The 16611-nt window shown below is 48.6% G+C and overlaps 1 protein-coding gene and 1 pseudogene across 1 annotated transcript in view; one reads left to right on the top strand and one right to left on the bottom strand.

The window, feature by feature from the left end:
- Window positions 1–16611, top strand: part of LOC138419578 (zinc finger protein 85-like) — a 66486-nt gene that overhangs the window by 36570 nt on the left and 13305 nt on the right.
- LOC138419150 (guanine nucleotide-binding protein G(I)/G(S)/G(T) subunit beta-1 pseudogene) lies at window positions 195–1579 on the bottom strand (annotated as a pseudogene).

Genomic DNA, 16611 nt, shown 5'->3' with positions numbered 1-16611 from the left:
GTGAGAAGATGGCTCATGGTAGTTTTAATTTGCATTTCTTTACTACTTACTGATGATGAGTATCTTTCCACGGGCTTTTTACCTTCTATGGGGGAGTACAGTTAACCTCCGGAAAGTGGCTTCTTGAAAGTCAGCCCTGTTTTGAATTCTCTTCATGTGATTTACCCCGGAAGATTTCTTTAGGGCTGGTGTCATTTTTTTTTTTTTTTACCTTCTTGTTAACATTTTTATTATAGTATTTCCTTTTAAATTCATTCAAAACAAACAAAAAAGGAAAACAAAGACAATGGTCCCAGAAGGAATGCACGATTCGTTTTAGTTACAGCACAGAGATTCTTCTCTCAGTGGGAACTGTGCTCTTGGTTTCAGCAGTAAGTGAGGGGAAGGTCTTGCGCTTTTGAAGTTCTGAGGGGTGCAGGGCGTCCGCGTTAGTAGGGGTAGATAGGAAATGCTATCTGCAACGGTCCAAGGCTGGAACGGTCTTCCAGTCACTGTGGCGTCCACCTGCTGTCAGGGTTAGTTCCAGATTTTGAGGAAGCTGTCCCAGGACCCCGTCGCCACGGCCATCCCGTCATCAGTTACCCCCAGGCAGCTCACGCCGTTGTCATGCCCGGCCAAGACCCCTGCCCTGTCGGCTTTGAGGGCGTCCCAGACGTTGCAGTTGAAGTCGTCGTACCCTGCGAGAAGGAGGCGCCCACTCTTGGAGAAGGAGACGGAGGTGATCCCGCAGATGATGCTGTCGTGGGAGTAGGCCCTGAGCTCCTGGTCCGCACGGAGGTCGAACAGCCGGCAGGTGGCGTCGTCTGAGCCAGAGGCAAATGCGTTGCGGTTCGGGAAGAAACAGATGGCGTTGATACCGGGCTCGTGGCCGGTGAAGGTTTGCCGGCACACCCCTTCTCGCACGACCCAGAGTTTGGCTGAAGCGTCACAAGCACCAGAGACAGTCTGGTGTCCGGAGCGAGTGAAAGGCTCATGACGTCCCCGGTGTGTCCGGTGAATGTGGTCGTCTGCTGGCCAGTCTCGATGTCCCACAGGGCACAGGTGGTGTCTCCAGAGCCGGTAACGATCTGATCGTCATCCAGAAAACGGCAGCACGACAGGTAACCTGTGTGTCCAGCCAGCTCACGATTCACACGACATTCCCTTCACGAGTTTTCAGACTGTAAATGGAGCAGATGTTATCCAGGCCTCCGCAGGCCACGGAGTTCCCAGAAGGGGCATAAGCGCACGTCATGACCCGCGAGGAGCGCAGAGGGATGGCATGAACCTTGTTTGTGGTGTAGCTGTCGCAGATAATAAGTTTACCGTCCTGCGAGGCACTGACCAGAAGCCTGGAGTCGGTGCCGCAGTGCATGGCATAGATCTTGGCCAAGTGTCCCCTCAGCGTCCTCCTGGTGCGCGTCTGGATTCTTCCCGCAGGGTCAGTGTTTGTGATCTGAGAGAGAGTCGCGTCTGCACACGCCTTCCGAGCATCTCTAATTTGGTCATTAAGCTGTTCAGCCTCCTGCCGTAACTGGTCAAGTTCACTCATCTTCTAATCTTAGTGCTCTTCAAAGCCACCTCAAAGAGTCTGAGATCTTAACTCAGAAGTGCTGCTGGTCTGTTCTCCCAAACATGTAAAACTGTCTGCAACAGAGAAAAGGCTCGCCGCCTCGTCCCGCCTGCCGCGCCCGCTCCCCGCCGCCTCAGCCGCCGCTCCGGGAGGTGGTCGTGCTCCGGCCGCTCCGCGGGCGCTGCGGGCAGGTGCGCCGGCGAAGCTCGGTCCGGTCGGTCCCGCGGCGGCTGCTCCACTCCCGCGCCCGCCCCCGCGCCCGCCGCCTCCGTCCGCCCCTCAGACGCCTCCAGCCATCGGGATGGGCGTGGCGGCCCCTCGGCTGGTGTCATTTAGAGCCGAGCCCAATAGCCCCGGTTTTCAAGTGCTTCTTACGGGGAATAACCACAAGGTGGCAGCATGTCTTCATGCCCCCTCTGGTTACCTGGGCAACCAGAGCCTTAGGGCAAATCTGGTTTCTGGGTTGTCAGTAAGAATGGATCCCTGGGATCTTCCCGACCCAGGGATTGAACCCGTTTCTCCTCCGTCTCCTGCATTGGCAGGTGGATTCTTTACCACTAGCGCCACCTGGGAAGCCCTAAGGCTTGTGTCTCCTTATTTCTTCCCTCTTACCCTTCATCCCCCAGGCGGTGCCAATGATTGCAACACCACTCTGCAGAGGGACCTGTCCTCTCAGTGGGGTGACCCTAAGGAAGGAGGCTGGAGGTGGGAACCCCACCACCAGGAGACACGGGGCCCGGGGCACTTTGCAAAGCTCTTCCAGCCCAGAGACCCCACCATCCTTTGGGGGCACTAGGTTTAGTGCTGCTGCAGGAGGGTCCCACAGGATCTGGAGACCGGGCTGGGGGGCTGATTGGCTGGCATATCCTCCCCAGCGCCCTCAGCCCCAGGACAGCCCCGCCTGGGGACCTAGCCTGCTCAGGCCCCAGGGACGTGATGCCAGCCCAGGTCCCCAAGGCCCGAGGGGAACAGAGTCAGCAGCTCTTTTGTCTTTCTTTCTTTCCTGTTATGTTTATTTTGAATTTGAGTATATAGGTGATTTGCACTGTTGTGGGTTTTTTTTTTAATGTCTAAAGCAACGTTATTCATTTATACATAGATGTATATATGCTCTTTTGGGGTTCTTTTTCTCATATAGGTTATATACAGTCAAAGTAGGGTTCCCTGTGCTCTACAGTGGGTCCTTATGGATTATTTTATAACTAGTAGTGTGTATATGTTATTCTCAACATATGTTTCTCCCTGCACCTGGCCTTTCCTTTTTGGTAACACGATTCTTTACTAAGTGTATGAAGCTGTTACTGTTTTGTAAAGAAGCTCATTTGTTTCCATGTTTGGATTCCGCCTAGAAGTGATAACAGGCGATACTTCGTCTCACTTAGTTCATCTAGTGTGATGGTCTCTGGCCCTTCCCTGTGACTGGAAGTGGCTTCCTTTCATCCTTCTATGTCTGGGTTTGTGTATCTGAGTTGACTCACTGAAAAGGGGATGACAGAGGATGAGATGGCTGGATGGCATCACTGGCCTGATGGACACGAGTCTGAGTGAACTCCGGGAGTTGGTGATGGACAGGGAGGCCTGGCGTGCTGTGATTCATGGGGTCGCATAGAGTCGGACACAACTGAGCGACTGAACTGAACTGAGCTGACCTGACCCCGGCTTCTTTAACCAGTCACCTGTCCTTCTGCACTCAGGTTTCTTTCATATCTTGGCGAGTGTATCCAGTGCTGCCATGATGGTTGGCGTGCAGTGTCTTGAAAGTTCCGTTTTCCCAGGATCCATGCCCAGGCATGGGATGGCTGGGTCACATGGTACTTTGTTGCTGAGTGTCTGAAAGCCCCTCCGTACTGTTCTCCAGAGTGGATGCACTGATTTACATTCCCATCTGGGGTAGAAGGGCTCCCTTCTCTCCACACCCCCTTCAGCATTTATTGTTGTCGAATTTTTGAGATGGCCATGCTGACTGGTGTGAAGTGACATCTCACTGAACTTTTGATTTGCATTTCTCTAATGATTAGGGACACTGAGCATCTTTTGCATACTTTATGTCCACCTGGGTGCCTTCTATGGAGAAATGCCCATTTCGATCTTTGGCCCACTTTTCCATTGTTTTATTTTTTTTAATTGAGCTACCTGGACTGTTTGCGTGTTTTGGAGATGAATTCCTTGTATCTCCATTTGCAAACACTTTTTTTTCCCACCCATTCTGAGGGTTGTCTTTTTCTTTCATTTATAGTTTACCCTGCTGCTCAAATGCTCTTAAGGTTAATGAAGTCCCATTTGTTGATTTTATTGTATTATTCTAAGAATGAATCCAAAAAGAACTGGCTGCGATTTATATCAAGCCATGTTCTGTATATGTTCCTCAAGAGCTTTATAGTATCCATCCCTCCATTTAGATCTCTGCTTTGACGTATGTTTTTCTGCAGGGGGTTAAGCAGTGTAGTAATTTCATCGTCTTTTCACTAGTTTGCGGAACCTCCAGCCTGTTCCTCCATGCTGACGGTTAACAGCTTACCCTGCCAGCATCAGTGTAGGAGGGTTCCCGTTTTCCCACATCCTCTCCAACATTTCTTATTTACAGACTTTTTACCAATGGCCATTCTGATCAGAGTGAGGTGATACCTTCATTGTAGTTTTGATTTGAATTTCTGTGAGTTTTAGTGTGGAGAAGGCAATGGCAAACCACTGCAGTATTCTTGCCTGGAGAATCCCAGGGGCGGGGGAGCCTGGTGGGCTGCAGTCTATGGGGTCGCACAGAGTCGGACACGACTGAAGCAACTTAGCAGCAGCAGCAGGAAGTTTCAGTGATACCGAAATCTTTTCGTGTGATTATTTTGAAAGAGTGTGAGTAAAACTTACCTCCCAAGGTTGGCTTCTTGACCAATTGCCAGGTTTTGAATTCTTTTTCCAGGATCTACCTAAGGTCGTTCGTTGACGACAGGTTTTTTTTCCCCTTGCATCCCTGAAGTCCTGGGGATATTACGTTCCCATCTTCACAGGTTTTAAATTGTCGCTACCCAAAGTGGCCACAAAGTGGCAACATTTCTTCATGCCCCACTCTTTTTATTATTTTGGTAACTTAAATTTTTATACTCTATTAGAGTAGACGTGATTTCCGATGTGGGTTGTTTTTTTTTTTTTTGGTTTTCAGGAACTTCATTCAGTTATACATAGACATATATCTATTAGACACGTGCCTTGTATTACATGGAGAAAAACTGTACTTTGGAAAAATACATGTTTTTAGAGGTTCTAAAATATGTTCCTGAGTTTGCTAATCAGAGACTGCCAATGCAGCAAATAGTTCACAATCGCTTTCTTCTTGATTTTCACTAGGGGTTAATTTTTTTTTTTTTAGGGGTTAATTTTTTAAAGATTAAAAATCATGGACTCAAGATCTACTAAAGTGACAAGGAAAATGTTTCAGTGTGTATGGCAAGTCGGATATGTGTTGTCAGTGAGAGAAAATATAAAGACTGGAAATGTTGTTGTAAGAAAGTAATGATCATTCTATTCTACAGTCAGTCATTTATAAATGGGGGAAAGTAGAACCAATTAATAAATCTTGGCCTTGAGAGGCCTTTTGGGGATTTAGTCTAAGACTCCTGAGGAATTACAGCAGAGTCAGTGTAGAAGAAGTCTATGTGGTCAGCACACCAAACTTATTTCTTAAAACAAATTAGTCTTGGCCTAGTTTAGTGAAAATAGAGGCAACTTTAGGAAAAAAAATATGCGTTTCACTAAATGTTAAATTCTGGTCTTGTTAATTGAGGTCTATGTTTACTAAGAAAGTCTTATGACATAGTTCCTTGTGTTTATGTTATAATGCTGATGAGAGTGAACTGAATTAGTAAGGGGCTCCCTAAGTGTATTTCTAAAACTTATCTCAGTAATCAGCCTTTGGATAAGGGTCAGGATCTCCATGGTCTGCAACCAGGAGACTAACCCCAGGCTACAGTTATTTAACAAACTAAGTCAGAGCACCTGGGACATACTGACTGTGCTTAAAGCAGGTCCTCAGATTCCTGCTTGTGGTCCTACTGATACTGCTAGCTGCCTTATTTCCTCTTCTGCCTGCTTTGCACAATTGTTTCTTGTGTTGCCAAATGTGTGACTGAGCCTCTGATAAAATGATGATATGCGATCAGTGAGGGTAATAGTGAAACTCTAGCTATGGGAAGAAGCAACAAGAGGGAACGTTTTCACGGACCATAGAGGCTGGTGAGACAGGTGATCCAGCGTCTCTTGGCTCCTGTTTTTTGGGGTTAGTCCCATAACAGCGCACTGAGTGGCCTGTCAGCAGACTCTTTGCCAGAGCTAGGCATGAGCATTCCTAGCACCATGGGAGGAAATGGACATGAAGCGCCCCCAAAACCACGGTCAGATTGCCACGAAGGGGCAGTGCCAGCTGAGAAGCGGCACTTGCCGTCTGCCTCTGCTAGGACTCAATCAGGACCCGCTGCAGCGGCTGCCCTTCAGCAGCCCTGGAAGGCACCCAGTGGGGAGATCGGGAACGGGACATCCGTGCTGGGGAAGCTCACAGAACAGGCCTTCAGACAGTCAGATGCTCTCAGTAAAGGTTCTCATGAGCCCAGATTCTTGCCTCTTCTCACATCTACAGGAGCACTAGAGTCAGTAACAGTGACAACTGCTCTGACTAATATGTGGATTAATGTGTGAATACCACGTCAGCAGCTAGAACCTACTTAGGCAAAACTGGACAACTGGCTACCGGTCTCCTTGAAGTGCCAGGTCTGGACTGGGAACCCAGCTTATTCTCCTGGGAAAAAATTGTGGTTGATGTTTTATAGTACTGTTCAGGTTGTCACTCCTCCAACGACTTGAAACTGAGTCTGTCACACCTGCGTCAGTCACTCTGGGCTAATACAGAAGACATCCGCAGTGTGCAAGACCAGAGCACAAGGCTCCATGCCTGTGGAGAGGGTACCACCAGTGCTGAGTCTATCTGGACAGGATCAAAACTGCTAAAAAATGTAACCTGGTTCTCACTCCCGCTGTAGCTCCTGCTCACAATAATTTATGATCATTAATCACAGATCTTTGGCCCCTGACTTTTTAAATCCACTTCTTATGTTTGTCTCTTTCAGATTACGATGGTTTCACATCAAGATAATGGTTCCAGCTACTCTTCGGAACAGATCCTGTGGGGATAACAATAGAGGTCACCCTGGGGCCCCCGAATGAGGCAGAACGAGAGCTCCATGACCCCAGCTAGGTAGGGTCTATGAGACACGTGCCAGCCTGAAGAAGCTACAGAAGACAGACCTTCACCCTTCAGCCTCCCAATAAAGATTTTTGGGGTTCATGTCTCTCAGCAGGATTTGACATAGGAGATGGAGGGGCCTCTGGGCTGGACAGCTGGTATTTGTCAAGTGGATTGAAATTGAAGCTGTGTTCTCACTCACACACTCCAAGGACAAATCTAGTGGCAGAAGCTGAAGTCTGCGAGAGTAAAGAGATAAGAGGCCCACTCCTGAAGTCAAAGAAGACTTCTCTGTACAAGGGCAGGAAGCCTCCTTGATGACCGAAAAGGGAGAGGGCCCCATCCCATAATAAGTGTGGACATGCACCCACAGGCCTCTGTGGGGGGATCAATCTTAACAAATGTCGTGCCCACATCTTGGGGAGGGTGCAGGGACCAGTCAGGTGTGAAAAAGAGAGAAGGTAATTGCTCAAAGGTAACCAAAGACCCGGAAGGACGGTCCTCAATGCGGGATTCACGTCAGCTCTCCCTGGGCTTCTCCGCAGGACACGCACACTTCTCTCGGTTCTCTATCCCTGAGCTGCTTCTCTCTTAAACACCCTGTGTTTCTCTGTGCTCTCTGAGATGTTACGCTGTGTCGATAATAATGGACTTCTATGTGTATTTATGCTTCTTGCCTCCTTAAAATATTCTTGGGTTCAAAGCAGGGAACGACCGAGGGTCGCTTTGCTTCTACACTCTGGCCACAGGCGGTCTCGGGGCTGGCAGTCCTGCTTTCCATCCAGGGCACCCTGGTTCAGCTCCGGGCAGGGAGCCGAGATCTCTCTCCAGGCCCGCTCACTGCTGTCTCCCCGAGATCACGGCCGTACGTTTTCTGTCACCGTGGCTGGAAAAGGCGCTACTTCATCGCATACTGTGTAGAGTAATATCGCCCTGTGTGTCTGTGCTGCGTCTCTTTTGTCTGTCATCTCTCCTTCTAAGCGAAGGTTGCTTCACTGTCTTGGTTATTGAAACTAGAGCTGCCGATATCGCTGGGGTGTGGCTGTCTTCTAAAATATTACTTTTTCTCCAGCTCTCTCTGCAGGCATGGAGCACAATGACTGAGAATTTATACACATACATGATTTTTTAATTTATTTTTTATTGCTGGATAATAGCTCTGAAATTTTCTGTCAGTTTCTGACTAAGCTCATGCCAGCTGTAATGATAACTTATTCGGGGTTGCACTGATTTATGATGCGCGGGCCTTAGTGCACAGCAGATTCAGGCCCTAGTGTGGAAGCAGGCCTTAGCCTTGACTAGAATCAGGCCTAACTGAGGACCAGACTCAGGCCTGAGTGTGGACTAGAGTCAGGCTGTGGTGGGGAGTAGTATGAGGCCTCAGTGAGAACCACGGTCAGGCCCGAGAGTGGGCCACTGTCAGGCCTAAGTGTGAACTAGAGTCAGACTTAATGTGGACCAGTCAGCCCTTAAAGTGGATGAGAGTCAGGTCTTAAGTGGTTTAGAGTCAGGCCTGAGAGTGGACCAGAACCATGCCTTAGTGTGGACCCAAGTCTGTATTGAGTGTGGACCCGAGTCTGGCCTGAGTGGGTACCCGCGTCAGGCCTTGGTGTAGACCAGAGTGAGGCCTAAGTGAATGATAGTCATGCATCAGGAAGACTCGGTTCCACACTCAGGCCTGATTCTGGTGCACACTCAGGGGTGACTCTGGAAACACTCAGGCCTGACTCTGGTGGACACTCAGCCCTGACTGGTCCACACTCTGGCCTGACCCTGGTGGACACTGAGGCCTATTCTGGTCCACACTCAGGCCTGACCCTGGTGGACACTCAGCCCTGACTCTGGTGCACACTCAGGCCTGACTCTGGTGCACACTCAGCCCTGACTCTGGTGCACACTCAGGCCTGACTCTGGTGCACACTCAGCCCTGACTCTGGTGCACACTCAGGCCTGACTCTGGTGCACACTCAGGCCTGACTCTGGTGGATATTCAGGCCTGACTCTGGAGGATACTCAGGCCTACTCTGGTCCATGCTCAGGCCTGATCCTGGTGGACACTCAGGCCTGACTCTGGTGCACACTCAGGCCTGACACTAGTCACACTCAGGCATGACTCTGGTGCACACTCAGGCCTGACTCTGGTGCACACTCAGGCCTGACACTAGTCACACTCAGGCATGACTCTGGTGCACACTCAGCCATGACTGGTCCACACTCAGGCCTGACTCTGGTGCACACTCAGGCCTGACCCTGGTAGACACTCAGCCCTGACTCTGGTGCACACTCAGGCCTGACTCTGGTGCACACTCAGGCCTACTCTGACCCACACTCAGGCCTGACCCTGGTCCACACTGATGCCTGACTCTGGTCACACTCAGGCCTGACTCTGATGCTCACTCAGGCCTGACTTTGGACCAGGCTAAGGCCTCACTCTGGTCCACAATCAGGACTGACTCTGGTGCACACTCAGGCAGACTCTGGGCCACATAAGGCCTGACTCTGGTACTTACTGACTCTGACTCAGGTCCATCCTGAGACCTGATTCTGGTGCATGCTAAGCCCTGACTCTGGTCCTCATTTTGGCCTGACCCTGGTCCACTCCTATGCCTGTCTGTCGTACTCACTTAGCACAGACTCTAGTCCACACTAAGGACTGACTCTGGACCACACTAAAGGCTTAGTCCTGTCCACACTAAGGACTGACTGTGGTACTCACTTAGACCTGACTGTGATACTCACTTCAGCCTGACCCTGGTCCACTCCTATGCCTGCCTGTCGTACTCACTTAGGCCTAACTCTGGTCCACTGTAAGGCCTGACTTGGTCCACACTGAGGCCTGAATGTAGTCCTCACTAAGGCCTGACTCTGGTCGTCATTAGGACTGACTCAGGTCCACACTCAGGCCTGACTCTACTACACAGTAAGGCCAGACTCTGGTACTCACTGAGGCCTGGCTGTGGTACTTCCTTAGGCCTGACTCTGTCCACACTAAGGCCTGGATCTGGTTCTCACTATGACCTCGCCTGGTCCTGAGTTAGTCCTGACTCTGGTACTGACTTAGGCCTGACTCTGGTCACACTCAGGCCTGACAGTGGTACGTACTTAGGCCTCACTCTGGTATGACTCTGGTTCTGACTTAATCCTGACCCTGGTAAGATCAGTTCAGTTCAGTCACTCAGTTGTGTCCGACTCTTTGCGACCCCATGAATCGCAGCACGCCAGGCCTCCCTGTTCATCACCATCTCCCGGAGTTCACTGAGACTCACGTCCATCGAGTCCATGATGCCATCCAGCCATCTCATCTTCGGTCGTCCCCTTCTCTTCCTGCCCCCAGTCCCTCCCAGCATCAGTCTTTTCCAATGAGTCAACTCTTTGCATAAGGTGGCCAAAGTCCTGGAGTTTCAGCTTCAGCATCATTCCTTCCAAAGAAATCCCAGGGTTGATCTCCTTCAGAATGGACTGGTTGGATCTCCTTGCAGTCCAAGGGACTCTCAAGAGTCTTCTCCAACATCACAGTTCAAAAGCATCAATTCTTAGGCGCTCAGCCTTCTTCACAGTCCAACTCTCACATCCATACATGACCACAGGAAAAACCATAGCCTTGACTAGACGGACCTTAGTCGGCAAGGTAATGTCTCTGGTTTTGAATATGGTGTCTTGGTTGGTCATAACTTTTCTTCCAAGGAGTAAGCGTCTTTTAATTTCATGGCTGCAGTCACCATCTGCAGTGATTCTGGAGCCCAAAAAAATAAAGTCTGACACTGTTTCCACTGTTTCCCCATCTATTTCCCATGAAGTGATGGGACCGGATGCCATGATCTTCGTTTTCTGAATGTTGAGCTTTAAGCCAACTTTTTCATTCTCCTCTTTCACTTTCATCAAGAGGCTTTTCAGCTCCTCTTCAATTTCTACCATAAGGGTGGTGTCATCTGCATATCTGAGGTTATTCATATTTCTCCTGGCAATCTTGATTCCAGCTTGTGTTTCTTCCAGTCCAGCATTTCTCATGATGTATTCTGCATAGAAGTTGAATAAGCAGGATGACAATATACAGCCTTGATGTACTCCTTTTCCTATTTGGAACCAGTCTGTTGTTCCATGTCCAGTTCTAACTGTTACTTCCTGACCTGCATACAGATTTCTCAAGAGGCAGGTCAGGTGGTCTGGTATTCCCATCTCTTTCAGAATTTTCCACAGTTTCTTATGATCCACACAGTCAAAGAATTTGGCATAGTCAATAAAGAAGAAATAGATGTTTTTGTGGAACACTCTTGCTTTTTCCATGATCCAGCAGATGTTGGCAATTTGATCTCTTGTTCCTCTGCCTGGTCCTGAGGACCAGCTTGAACATCAGGGAGTTCACGGTTCACATATTGCTGAAGCCTGGCTTGGAGAATTTTGAGTATTCCTTTACTAGCATGTGAGATGAGTGCAATTGTGCGGTAGTTTGAGCATTCTTTGGCGTTGCCTTTCTTTGGGATTCGAATGAAAACTGACCTTTTCCAGTCCTGTGGCCACTGCTGAGTTTTCCAAATTTGCTGGCATATTGAGTGCAGCACTTTCACAGCATCATCTTTCAGGATTTGAAACAGCTCAATTGGAATTCCATCACCTCCACTAGCTTTGTTCGTAGTGATGCTTTCTAAGGCCCACTTGACTTCACATTCCAAGATGTCTGTCTCTAGATTAGTGATCACATCATCATGATTATCTGGGTCGTGAAGATCTTTTTTGTACAGTTCTTCCATGTGTTCTTGCCACCTCTTAATATCTTCTGCTTCTGTTGGGTCCATACCATTTCTGACCCTGGTAAAAGCAACTGTAAACATCTGCTGGGCAGCTAATACCCAGCAACCCTCACGCGTGCTCACTCACTTCAGTCGTGTCCAGCTCTTTGCGACCCAATGGACTGGGGCCCGCCAGTCTCCTCTGTCCATTGGATTCTCCAGATAGGAATTCTGGAATGGGTCGCCAGGCCCTCCTCGAGGTATCTTCCTGATCCAGGTAACCAATCAGTGATGTCTCCTGCGTTTTCTGCATCTCAGGCAGATTCTTTACTGCTGAGCCACCCGGGAAGGCCCTCACCAAGCCTGGGGACATGCTAAACAAACCAGCAAACAAAAGCCTACACTCAACAACTGTTCTCTGAAAGGTAGTGGACAAAGAGCCTAAGACCCAAATCACTAAGGCCCCACCTCAGCCCCACCCCGAAGGCCCCACCTTGGCAGGGCCCACCCTGCCTTGCTTCTCCACAGGAGGCACCCCAGCCCTCCCCACCCCTTTCCTCCCCTCCCCAGGGTCCCACCCCACCCTCCCCTCCCCTCCCCTCCCCTCCTCAGGGTCCCACCATCCCCTCTCCTTCCCTCCCCTCTCCTCCCCAGGGGTCCCAACCCTCCCCTCCCCCACTCCTCTCACCAGCCACCCTCCCCTCCCCCCCACCTCTCAACCCTCCCCCACGCCCCTCCCCTCCCAGAGTGACTGATGTAGGTGTGACAGACTCAGTTTGAAGTAGTTGGAGTAGGGACAACCTGAACAGTAATAAGCAAAATAGATCTCTCTTTTTTTTTTCCCAGGAGAGTAAGCCTGAGTTCCAGTCTAGACCTGGCACTTCAAGGAGACCTTTAGCCTGGTAGCCAGTTGTCTAGATTTATCTAAATAGACTTTAACCTCTGATGTGGTATTATTAACAACACAAAAACATCACAAAACCCAAAGCAGTTGTCATAGTTACTGACTTTGGTGCTTCTCTAGGCATGAGTAGTAGATATAATGGTCATCTGAGTTAAATTCACCCATTCCAGTCCATTTTAGTTCGCTGATTCCTAGAATGTTGATGTTCACCCTTGCCATCTCTTGTTTGCTTTATTGACTGTGCCAAAGCCTTTGACGGTGTGGATCACAGTAAACTGGGAAATTCTGAAAGAGATGGGAATACCAGACCACCTGACCTGCCTCTTGAGAAATCTGTATGCAGGTCAGGAAGCAACAGTTAGAACTGGGCATGGAACAACAGACTGGTTCCAAATAGGAAAAGGAGTATGTCAAGGCTGTATATTGTCACCCTGCTTATTTAACTTCTATGCAGAGTACATCATGAGAAATGCTGGACTGGAAGAAACACAAGCTGGAATCAAGATTGCTGGGAGAAATCTCAATAATCTCAGACATGCAGATGACACCGCCCTTATGGCAGAAAGTGAAGAGGAGCTAAAAAGCCTCTTGATGAAAGTGAAAGAGGAGAATGAAAAAGTTGGCTTAAAGCTCAACATTCAGAAAACGAAGATCATGGCATCCAGTCCCATCACTTCATGAGAAATAGATGGGGAAACAGTGGAAACAGTGTCAGACTTTATTTTTTTGGGCTCCAGAATCACTGCAGATGCTGACTGCAGCCATGAAATTAAAAGATGCTTACTCCTTGGAAGAAAAGTTATGACCAACCTAGATAATATATCCAAAAGCAGAGACATTACCTTGCCGACTAAGGTCCGTCTAATCAAGGCTATGGTTTTTCCTGTGGTCATGTATGGATGTGAGAGTTGGACTGTGAAGAAGGCTGAGCACCTAAGAATTGATGCTTTTGAACTGTGGTGTTGGAGAAGACTCTTGAGGGTCCCTTGGACTGCAAGGAGATCCAGCCAGTCCATTCTGAAGGAGATCAACCCTGGGATTTCTTTGGAAGGAATGATGCTGAAGCTGAAACTCCAGGACTTTGGCCACCTCATGCAAAGAGTTGACTCATTGGAAAAGACTCTGATGCTGGAAGGGATAGGGGGCAGGAGGAGAAGGGGATGACAGAGCATGAGATGGCTGGATGGCATCAAGGACTCGATGGACATGAGTCTGAGTGAACTCCAGGAGTTGGTGATGGACAGGGAGGCCTGGCATGCTGCGATTCATGGGGTTGCGAAGAGTTGGACACGACTGAGAGACTGAACTGAACTGAACTGGGCATGAGAGAGGCAAGAATGGGCTCATGAAAATCTTCCCTGAAGGCATCTAACCGGCTTGCTCTGCCATCTTCCCCAGAGCGCGAGGCCTCGTTCCTGACTGCCGCCTCCATGACATTCAGGCTGTGCTGAAGGCCAGCAGCGGCAGTGGCCCCTGATTCAGTCTTCACAGGAGCAGACGGCGGTGCCCGTCTCCTGTCAGCATTGCCCCTCCTGGCTGTCGGTGTGACCACGGTTTTGGTAGCATCTCACATCCGTTTTGAGCCATGGTGCTAGGCACGCTCGTTCCCAGGTCTGGCGAAGATTCCGCTGACAGGCCACTCAGTGTGGCGTTACTGGACAAGGCCATAGAGCAGCAGCCAGGAGCCGCTGGACCACCTGTCTCTCCAGCCTCTGTGGTCCGTGAAAATATTCCCATTTGGAGCTTCTCCCCATATTTGGAGTGAAACCACTACCATCACTGAGCTCATGAGGAATTATATGATATTATTGTTTTACCCAGAGAAGGCAATGGCACCCCACTCCAAGACTCTTGCCTGGAAAATCCCATGGATGAAGGAGCCTGGAGGCTGCAGTCCATGGGGTTGCTGAGGGTCAGACAGGACTGAGCAACTTCACTTTCACTTTTCACGTTCATCCATTGGAGAAGGAAATGGCAACCCACTCCAGTGTTCTTGCCCGGAGCATCCCAGGGACAGGGGAGCCTGGTGGGCTTCCGTCTATGGGGTCACACAGTGTCAGACAACTGAAGCGACTTAGCATTGTTGTATCAGAGGCTCAGTCGTATATTTGGTAATGCAAGAAGCAACTCGAAAGCAGGCAGAAAAAGAAATAACACAGCTCGCAGTACTAGTCGGGTCACAAGCAAGAATCTGAGAACCTGTACGAAGTGTAGCCAGTGTAATCCAGGTCCTACGTCTACTAAGATGAAAAAGTCATAGTAAACATAGACCTTAATTACCAAAACTAGAATTTAATATTTAATGAAACAAGTTTTTTCTAAAATTACCCCCATTTTTATTAAACTAGGCCAAGACTAAGTTGTTTTAAAAGTAAGTTTGGTGTACTGACCACACAGCTTCTTTACACGGTCTCTGCTATAATTCCTCAGGAGTCTTGGGCTAAAATTTCCCAAGGCCTCTCAAGGCCAAGAAGTCATGCCAAAGGCCTGCCATCAGATTCTGCCTAAGTGGATTTTCCTCTCTTCTAAAGGTCCCCCAAATCTCAAAATCTTTGAGATTCCTGTACGTGTCAGGAGACGGTCTTTTCATTTACCTGATAAGGCTGCTCAGAACCCAAGTGTCTCTAATTTCTGGAGGGACAAGGCAGAGAGAAAAGAAAAGATGTTTGAATTTTACCCAGAGGTGTAAGTCTTAAGTAGCCTGAGGAGAAGAGCTTCTTTATACCTGAAAAGAGTGGAAGCCAGTAATACGTCACCCTAAAGGTCATGAACATTATAATCACGTTTAGCAGTTTATTTAACCTCATGTAATTAATCTTTGTTCTGTTGTCCTTGCCTGATGATTGGGTATGATGATGACAGTGACAGCTGTAAGAAGTTTGTGAAGTTTTTGTTAAGGCTTGCATGGTTTGTCCAGTGAAGTGGGTGCCATGATCCCTGGAGACTGTGGTAAATGTACCCAAGTGGAAAACACATTTTAAACTATGTTTTCCATTGTGAGGCCATCAGGTGTGTAACATGTACCCAGGAAAGGCTGTAAGCCATCAAATGTAAATGAGGTCTGTCCGGGAGCTGGGAAGAGCTGAGTGGCCATCTTGGATTTCCCGTGGCCCTGACTGAGTTACAGCTAGTGTTTACCAGTGTAAATTCCTTACTTTAGGAGACTATTGCCAACTCCTAAGGACATCAGGAAAACAAAAGTCTGACAATGAGGGGTTAATTCTTTGTAGAAGCAGAATTGGCTTTATCTACATGTACCACAATCTTCAGAGGTCACTGTGAAATAATATTTACTTCACCAAAGTAACCGGAGATTTTAAAAACAAATATAAATCACTTTAAGGCAAAGAAATTCACATAGACCATTATCAAAAGCCACGTTCCAAGAAGACTTTATTCTCTTAACAGGGAGAGAAAACCAAATTCCAGTCTGGTCACAGCTTATTGTTAATCACAAAATTTATTGACCTAATCAAATCTAGTGTAGTCTTAGAGAGTCCTGACCACATATAACATTACCTTCCCTATCTCAGTTCAGTTCAGTGGCTCAGTGGTGTCCGACTCTTTGCGACCCCATGGACTGCAGCTTGCCCGGCCTCCCTGTCCATCACCAGCTGCCGGAGTTTACTCAAACTCATGTCCATCGACACTCCTTTCGATCATGTCCATCCCAGTGTTGTTTTAACACAAACCTTGAACTCCCGGATTTCTGGTTTCAGCACCAAGTGGTCTCGCAGGCAGCAGTGAGCCATCCTGAACTGAATGTGGGGAGCCCGGAAGAGAACCAGGAGTCCTTGCTGCCAGACCAGCAGGGGCCAGAGGTGAGAAGCAAAGTGACCCTGGGTCTTTCCTCTGCTGGAAAGCAAGAATGTGTCTCAAAGAGGCACACCCCGTAAAAACAGATACAAAGGTCACTATTAGAGACACACAGAATGTCTGGGCAAGCACACAGAAGCAGTTTATTTATTTAAGACCGAGACTAGGTAGCGCACACCGGGTGAGAAGTGCCAGAGTCCTGGGTGAGAGCCCAGTGAGAGGGGACTCACATCACTCACACAGGACGCCCTTCTGGGCCTTTGTCTGCATTTGGAAAAAACATATATCCTATAAGACCACTTCTAGGTAGAACCTAAACATGGATACAAGTGAACTTCTTTACAAAACAGAAACAGCATCACAGACTTAGAAAATAAATTCATGG

This window comes from Ovis canadensis, chromosome 14 (genome assembly GCF_042477335.2).
Source record: "Ovis canadensis isolate MfBH-ARS-UI-01 breed Bighorn chromosome 14, ARS-UI_OviCan_v2, whole genome shotgun sequence".
In the NCBI taxonomy this organism is placed as follows: domain Eukaryota; kingdom Metazoa; phylum Chordata; class Mammalia; order Artiodactyla; family Bovidae; genus Ovis; species Ovis canadensis.
The sequence above is the reverse complement of the archived record's forward strand: the minus strand, read 5'-3'. Positions and strand labels throughout refer to the sequence as shown.